The following is a 9416-nucleotide window of genomic DNA, read 5'->3' as shown; positions in this document are numbered from 1 at the left end:
CCTCTCACCACCCCTGCACCTCTGGCCTGTACCCCAGTTCTGTATGTATAAATAAATAAATCTTAAAAAAAAAAAAATCCCAGTCCTATTACTTCTCCACCTCCATTGCCACCCCACCACACTGGTCCCAGGCTGCCATGTTTCTCCTGCCACATCTTCCTAACTGGCTACACCTTGCTCTCCTCTTTTGTACCTAAAATCTGTTCTCCACAAAGCAGCAGAATAAAACCAGCCTTCAATTCTGCCCTGATAGCTCTGGCCTTTGCTTACGTGACAGCCTTGTTCCTTACCATGCACACCTCCTTCTTTCCTTCCAGCCTGCTTGTCCTCTCTTGGATCCTCAAGTTGTCTGAGTACATTCCTGTCTCCACGCCTGTGCAGCAACTGTTCCCTTGGCAGGAATGCCTTTTCCCTGGTTTCTCATGGCTAGGTATCTTCTTATCACTGCTCAGACAGGCCTTCCTTGAATATCCTAAAGTAGCCCCAGTCTTTTCAGCCCATCACTCTGTTCTATTTTTAGTTATGGATCTTATCATGGCTTGACATTTGTTTATTATCTGTCTCTCCATGGTGGAATGTGAGTTCTTTGGAAGCTTCTGTTTACTTATTATATTTATTATTGTATTTTCTCAGTTTTTAGAATGGCACCTAGCATATGGTAAGTGTCCAAGATTTATCTGTTGAATTTACAAATCAATTAAGTGAGGTTATTTACATAAAGCAGTTATTTCAGTGGCTTCAGCTTAGTTCAGTGACAGGAAGTTGGTGTTATATATATTTTTTTTAAAGATTTATTTATTTATTCATACAGAACTGGGGTACAGGCCAGAGTTGCAGGGCCAGTGAGAGGCTTCACCAGAGACAGAGTGGGGAGCAGAACAGGCAGATCAACGAAGTACACTGCTGAGGGGAGCAGTGGGCGGGTCATGAGAGGTCTGCCGCGCCATGCGGTCACCTCCGGGGCAGGCAGGGATCGAACTCATGCGGGTGTTGCTTTAGCTTCTCAGTGCTGTGCTTTAACTCGCTGCGCCACCAGGGAGGGCCTGGTGTTATATTTTTAAGATAAAGGAGAAAACAAGGGAACTTTTTATGGATGAAAAGAGAAGGATGAGTCTTCACCTGCACGCTTAAAGGGGCTTGCAATGAAATTCACCTGCAGGCACACACCTAAAGTGTTTATTTACAAAAAGGGGAAATGAAAAAAGTTGCAGGGAGAAAGACAGAGAAATGTAAATTGGTGAATGTGTCTACCAGTTCTGCTGAGCTGGGCCCCAGTAGCACGCTGCAGGCTGGTGAAAAACCAAGAACCCCCAGGCCCACATGTCTGGTTATATACTAAGCCTGGCTGCTTAACTCCACCCTTAGTTCCCAGCAACCCTCCCATTGGTATTGATGACATGGGATTTGCAGTCCTCAGCGTCTTGGATCTCTTTGGTTTGGGGTGAGGGTGGAGCACATAAAACCTGTGTTTGTGGAGTTCATTCAGGACTCCTTTACCCCCAAAAATTCTTGTTGCAGGGAAAAAGATATCACCATCTATAGTCAAAAATGGGCTATAGGACTGTGGATGATTTTCCTCCTGGGTATAAAAAGGAAGCTGCAAAGGGGTCTGTCTACAAAGGAGAGGAATGAGCCAAACTGGATGACATTGCTACTTCCCACAGGCTTGTGTGGGTGGCATTTGGGGAGTCAAAGATTTGGGGTAAAATCCTACGTAGGCCACCACTGTGGTGGTGGGGATCCCATGTAAGAGGCAAGAGGTGAGCCAAAGAGAGATCAGAGATAACAAAGAACAACACATTAAAATATTAACACATGAGGGCCCTCCCTGGTGGCGCAGCGGGTTGAAGCACTGCACTGAGTAAAGCCACTTCCGCATGAGTTTGATTCCTACCTGCCCTGGAGGTGACCACATGGCGCGCAGACCTCTCCTGACCCGCCCGCTGCTCCCCTCAGCAGTGTACTTCCTTGATCTGCCTGTTCTGCATCCCGCTCTGTCTCTGGTGAAGGCTTTCACCGCCCCTGAGCCTCTGGCCTGTACCCCAGTTCTGTATGTACAAATAAATAAATCTTTAAAAAAAAATATTAACACATGAAGACCTATTTTGGTGACTTGTTGTGGTTGGGATCGACACACTTCTTTCAAAAAGTTTTAATTAAAAACTTATTATATCTTAATATATCTACATTACACACACACACAAACACACACAGACACACACATCCCTTTTCATCATGGGACTCTGAGCCCCGAAGTCAAAGTGGATTCTGATTGGCCTTTATTCTAAGTATCTTGCATAGAGCCTGGTGCAAAGTAGGTGCTCAATAAACACATACTGATAACTGCAGCTTCGGTAGCCTGCACCACACACGTGCCAGTCATTTTTCCAAATGCTTTACATATATTAACCCTTTAATCTCACAACCAGCCTGTTAGGTAGCCAGTCTTTTTTGCCCAGTATAGGGAAGTAGAATAGAGAGGTTAAGTGACTTAAGTCATACAATAAGTAGGTGGCAGAATTGACTTAGAACCCAGGCAACCTCCTCTCCTATTTGTTTCTCAGTGTTGGCAGCTCTGGTTTATCCTACCATGCTTTTCTTTTCCAGTCATTTAATGGTAACAAATGTTTGTTATATACTTCTTGCCCTTTGTATCTGCTAATTTTGAAGATTCATGACAACAAAATATTGTACATAATAAATAAAAACAACCCCCCCCAAAGAAAATACAAGCAGTATATTATTTCACAGCAGTATATAATTTCAGAAGGCTTATGATGTCCAACCAAGATCCTTTATATATATATATATATGGTTAAACTTTACCACTGGATTCAGATGTGTGTGTCTGTGTGGCATAGATCAAACAATGTATATATATATATATATATGGTTAAACTTTACCACTGGATTCAGATGTGTGTGTCTGTGTGGCATAGATCAAACAATGGCTTCCAAAAAACTGGCCTTGAGATTTCTCAATGGAAAAATAATGTATGTATGTATAGTTTTAAGTATTACATGTTTAATTACAGGTATATATAATTACATATATAAAACCAAAATACTATCACCTAAAACTGAACGCAGCAGCATCAAGAATCTAAGAAACTATAAGAATAAATTTCCTTTTTTCAGTAGGGGACTGAATCACCCTATGAGTTGCCTAAGTTTTAAATAATAAGATTGCAAACACCAGAGACCATTCAATAGAGTCTTTTCATTGCACATCAGAGCAGTTGGATCTAGAGAAATGAAAAAAGCCATGGAGTTGGCCTTCTATTTTGGTTTCCTGATGCATTGTCTAGGGATTTCCTCCCCTATACTTGCACACCGGAGGTTTCTTCCCCTCACCTCTTGCAGCCTGCCAAGAACCTACCACTGCGTTAGTCCTCTCTGGTCCAAAGATGAGGAGGCCTCGCTAGCATCTGGCGCATGCGCAAGGGTGGTGCCCCAACAACAGGAAAAACAAGACTTGAATCTGCTCTTCAGGCTTCCTATCTACTCTGCCTGCCTTTTAGTCCCCTGACACTGGCTTGCCTGCCAAAATCCAGCAACAGCAAAAGACAACACAAAGGCCCAGAGTCTGACCAACGGGACAGTCAGAATTTCCTTGCAGTTACCATGGCTCTGTTTACACATTCTAGAGACGGGAAGGTTTTGCAATCTTCAAAAGAGAAGGGAATCTTTGATGTGTGTTTCCATTTGGCCAAATTGATGGAGTAAAATCACAGTCCCCAGCAGTTCCACCAAGACTATTGAAGCACTGGAGGTGAATTTCTGTATCTAGTTAAGTGTAAGGGTTCTTGGGAAATTCCCCTCGCACTGCTCTTCAAGGATGTAGCAGGGAGGAGAACTACCAGCCTAGAAATCCTCTGTGGTTACGGGAGGTCAGACTGGAGGAGCTCCTGGCTTTGTGTGAGGGAAGCAGTAGGAATCAGGGAAGGGTGGGAAGTCAGTTGAACATAGCAGAAAAGAGTGGAACTGAGCTACCAGCCAACTACCAGGGTCCACCTGGGGGAAGGGTCACTGTTCTCTGTAGTGGGAATGATAGAGAGTAAAGAAGAGGTGTTACACATTCTTTCAGAAGTTATTTTGGGGGCTGCATTGTATTGTAACCTTCCTGCACTTACAAATCCTCAGCAAAATTTCCTAAGCGTGTCGCTTGCTGTCATTGTTACCTTTGGGGGAGTGTAGGAATTGTGTTTGTAGATTGGTCTGTAGCAAACGAAGAAGATACTGCAGAAGAAGCCAGAAGTAGTAGTTAGCCAGTGCTGGAGAAAACACAGAGATTAGGGAGGGGAGCTTGTTTCCCATCAGGGGAAGTTATGTTTAAATCTTTAAGGATGTGGTTGCCTAGATGTCCAGTTGACTGATGTTTGGGTAACACAAGTGGCAGTATGTTACTCAGATAGTAGAGGCCGCTTCTAGCCTACTTGTCCTCATGGCAGAGTTCTTCTCGGACATCCTTCTCCTTAACACTCAGATAGACCTGGGTGTGCCCGCAGTGTCAGTCATACTGTAGGAAGAAGCAACTGTAAAATAGGAAGTGTGATACACACAACTGGCAGAGCCATTAGATTAGTCATGTACTGCACTCAGACACTGAACTTTTCTATCTTTCCAATCATGTCAGGATGTCGAGCATTGGTGGTTCAGTGGTAGAATTCTCGCCTGCCAATCATGTCAGACTTTAGTACAGCTCCACACTTCAACAGTTATGTCTCCATATGATTGGAGAACCTGTCCCTCACTTCAATTCATGTTTTCAGATATTGCTTGAAATAACCTATTCTCTGAAGAATAATACCCTGGTTCTCCAGGAATTCTGTGTTTCCTCCTTGATTCTTGAGTTTCCTATAGCTCCGTGTACTGACTGTCATTCACTCAGCAAATATTTAATGATTAGTTAACTATTCAGCAAACCAGTGAGTAGAAGAGTTTCCCTGATCCTAGGGATGCCTTATTCTTCTATATAGATGGTACACCGGACAATTCCACAAATAATGTGAACAGCACCACCGGGAGCTGTGCATACAGTGGCCCTTTCTGATTACAACATTCCTTTTCCTCTGATATCCATTTGTCAGGAAATTGTATGGCCAGTTTGACTTACATAGACTCTTAGTGACCCAATTCACTGTGGTACCAATGGTGACTCTCTGGAAGAGAGAATGTAACTGAAACAGAAATGGTTTTAAGTTGGCCTCTGAATTCACTTTAAATTTTATTGAACTGTAATATAGCTTAAATCCTTATTATGAACTCTATTTAGCTCCAAAGGATGGCCTTTTATATGTCCATTCCTTCCTTTGCATATTTGGGCAATTGTGTTACATTTTCAAGAAAAAAAAAAAGATGCAGCTGTTAACAAAATTGTTTACATTTACAGAGGAATATTTTTGTGAGGGTGATGGCATGAAATAAAGGATGAAGGCCATAGAAACTCCCAGGCCTGGGAGCCTCTAAAGGGCAGAATCTAAAGTAGAACTGACTGTGTTGACTCATTACAAGTCTTTATGGGTAAGTCAGAGATCACCCAGAATGTCTGTCTTGGAGTAAATTGGCAAGTCAGAAAACTCTAGCAACATTTCCATTTGTAAATATAAAAAAATGCCAGCTAACTTAACATTTCCCTGTTCTATTTGCATTTAACATGTTGGGCACCATTGTATCTGTTTATATATACACAATGATTAAGGACAACACAATTGTTTCTTATTCTTCAGTAAAGACTAGTGTACATTTTTTAATAGAAATATTCTTTCTAAATTATTGAAATACAGAATACTGAATTCTGTGTCTGTTCCAGGACTTCTGTTTAGGTGCACGTGTGTATATGTGTGTGTGTGTGTGTGTGCGTGAGAGAGAGAGAGAGAGAGAGAGAGAGAGAGAGACAGAGACAGAGACAGAGAGAAACAGAGAGAGAGAGAGAGAAAGGAGAATTTTCACCCCATCCAGGGTGGGAGGCTACTCTGAGTGTCTGTGCAGACATAGCTGTGAGGAGTACCAGGTCTACTGCTATTAGGGAGTGTAATTTGTCTGGTTCCAGGCAAATTATATAATTTTTCCATAGCCAAGACTTCCATAAAAATGATCTCTTGCCACTGAGAAATGGTCAGGATCAGTGAACATGATAAAATATCTGGAAATAAAATATCTGGAAATGAGTTCATTATTCAAAGCCAGGTGTTAATAGTTGATTGGATGCCTATCCAGTGTCAATGTCTTCAGTGCATATCCCTCGCCCTTTACACACAGCCAGAAAACTCATGGAAATTTATTATATTTAGAACTAAACCATCAGGCGAAGTAGCCCATTATTGGATTCTCCCATAAATTGTCAATTATTTGGAATGATGAGACATCATGGAAAATCTTCATTCTGCTGCTACTTAGAGGAGACACTTAACCCAAACAATATCTCCTCTTAGTTAAAATTGAGCTACTTTACATGCAAAGGAATGAAACTAGATTATTGCTTCACACCATGCACAAAAAACAACTCAAAATGGATTAAAGAATTAGATGTAAGACCTGAAACCATAAAATATGTAGAAGAAAATATAGGCAAAACACTACATGACAGCAACATCTTTAATGACACATCACCTAGAGCAAAGAAAATGAAGGAAAGGATAAACAGCTGGGATTACATCAAATTAAAGCGCTTCTGTATAGCAAGAGACATTACCCAAAGACACACCCTACTGATTGGGAGAAAATTTTTGCACATACTACTAATGACAAAGAACTGATCACAAAGATCTCCAGACAGCTAATGAAGCTCAATAAAAATAAACAATCCAGTCAAAAATGGGCAGAAGAGCTAAAAAGACACTTTTCCAAAAAGGAAATGCAAATGGCCAACAGACATATGAAAAAATGTTCAACATCACTTGTAATCAGGGAAATGCAAATAAAAACCACAATAAGATACCACCTTACACCAGTGAGAATGGCACAAATTAAAAAAACAAAACAAAACAAAACAAAAAACTAGCAACAACAAATGTTGGTGAGGGTGTGAAGGAAAAGGTACTCTCCTGCACTGCTGGTGGAAGTGCAAATTGGTCCAGCCACTATGAAAAGCTGTGTGGAGGTTTCTCAAATGACTAAAAATGGAACTTCTATATGCTCCAGCAGCTCCACTCCTAGAAATCTACCATCTAGAAATCTTCCATCTCCTAAGACACAAAAACATTAATTCCAAAGGACACCTGCACTCTTATGTTTATTGCAGCACACTTTACAACAGGTGAGCTATGGAAGCAATCTAGATGCCCCAAAACAGATGATTGGATCAAGAAGATGCGGTATATTACACAATGGAATATTACTTAGCAATCAAGTAGGATAAACCTATGCCCTTTGTAGTGGCATGGATGGAGCTGGAAGGGATTATGCTCAGTGAAATAAGCCAGGAAGAAAAAGAAAAATAATGAATGGTCTCACTTATAGGAGGAATGTAGAGGGGAAAAAAGGAATCAGGAAAAAAAGTAACTATAATAAAGTAAAAATCAAAATCATCAGGCAACTATAAATCAGAGACATTCTGTAGGGGAGGAGGAGGGTGAAGGACCAGGACAGAGGTGGAAAGAGCACAAGGACTACGCTGAAGGCACACAGGTGAATTGGTGGCGGGATTTCACTGGGAAACCATACATTGCACGAAAATGAAGGATGATATAATGTTAAAAGCTACTTTGCTTTTGTTGGGACCTTGAAGTTTCAAGTAAGTTTTCTTTGTCCTCTCTTCACATAGCGGTATGACTTGTTACATGGAATCCAAAAAAGTCATGCTTTTTCTTGTATTATGCATTTTGATATGCCCTATAAAAGAGGATCACTGTGGGCTCATTATTATGTTTAAATTATTTAAATAGTGAATATATACCTCCTTGAGGATATGAGGTTTATAGACACTGACAAAAGTTTGAATAATTAATATTTAACATATTCACTGTATATGGCAGGCAGTGTTTGATTCCATAGAGTTAATGAGGTGAGACATTGTTAAACTTTCTAGGAATAAGTCAAAAGTTAATTAGACATGTTTGATTCCATATAGTGAATGAGTGTTAGACACTGTAAAACTTTTTAGGGATAAGTCAAAAGTTAGACATAGGCTCTGACCTTCAAGTAGTTAATGGTCTAAAACTTTGATGCAAAAGAAAGAACAAATAAAATACTCTGGGTAAGTGAAGAAGGGAGAAAAGAGAAATTAATTCTGATGGAAGGAATTTGGTGTGTTTTGTGGAGATAATAGCACATCAGCTGTGCTTGAAGGGCTGGTGGGATTTGAACACCAGGAGCTGGAGTGGAAAAGCCTCTTTAGATTCAAAGTGATTTTCAGAGCTTTTTGTAAAATACTTTGTATGGACTAACTTACATTTTCTATTTCTGTATGATTTCTTTCTTTCTTTTTTCTCTGCCAAAACATCTTAAGAAGGAGATTAGGGCCACCTAATTCATAGGGCCAAGGAACTCTCAAGGCCAAGACACATGTTAAGTTAATCAGCAAAGCCTGTAGGCCTTCCCTAGTCAGCTTGGAAGTTCTTTTAGTTCTAACACAGTGTTTCAGATCTCAAGTATCCCCAGGCTGTCATTCTTAAAAATCAGGTCTGCCTTCTTCAGGTGAAAGTATGACTTCTAGAAGAATATTAAATAGGTGAAAGTATGACTTCTAGAAGAATATTACATAAAACACCTAACCACCTTCTTCCTTTTAGCTTTTCTTTCTTTATGGCTTGCTGAATGGAGTTTTCTTTTTCCGCTAAAGTTGTGCTGTTGAGTATAGTACTTCAATGTGCAAATACTTATTAAGCTTGTTCTTTCTGTGGAGCCCTGTGCTAGAAGTGGGGATCTGGGCTAGGTCACATCCCACAGTCTTGTACCTGAGTTCCCTGTCCTTCTCCAAAGGCAAATGCAGAACCAGTATGAGAAGAAAGGGCACCAACTCTAATGGAACACAATGAGGGGAGGGAACATTCTTTACTTCAGGGCAAACAGAGCACCTCTTCAAGGGAGCTTCTCACCCTGTTTTTCTTTGGGAATTTAAGAGACAGCTGCACATAACAGAAATAGAGCCAAACTGGAACCCATGCAACTAGCACGATGCTTTCTTTTCAAGGATTAAGAAAAGGTTTTTGTGGATGTAAAGAGGTTTTTTTTTTCTCTCTTTTTTTTTCCCCTCCTCTCCTCTTTGCAGAGCAAAGTAATTTCCTCCCTTGATTTCTGGGCAGAGAGTTAGCATTCCAACAAGATGTGCTTTAATTGATTGCAGCTATTAAATCCCTTGGCTTACATGCTTATGGTTCAGGATATAAGAGCCACATGGCATTTTAAATTTAATCATTATCCTTTCTGTATGTAGGAAACTTGACAAAGGCACTGGGAAGATAAATGGTGAGGGG

At 40.7% G+C, this 9416-nt stretch overlaps 1 protein-coding gene across 1 annotated transcript in view; it reads right to left on the bottom strand.

Annotated features, from left to right (window-relative positions):
* The window catches only part of ANTXR1 (anthrax toxin receptor 1), a 206992-nt gene that overhangs the window by 62323 nt on the left and 135253 nt on the right, over positions 1-9416 (bottom strand). The gene's annotated exons all lie outside the window — the stretch shown is intronic.

This window comes from Condylura cristata, unplaced genomic scaffold (genome assembly GCF_000260355.1).
Source record: "Condylura cristata isolate star-nosed mole 26May11 unplaced genomic scaffold, ConCri1.0 scaffold00031, whole genome shotgun sequence".
Taxonomy (NCBI): domain Eukaryota; kingdom Metazoa; phylum Chordata; class Mammalia; order Eulipotyphla; family Talpidae; genus Condylura; species Condylura cristata.
This window is presented reverse-complemented; position numbering and strand designations above follow the sequence as displayed.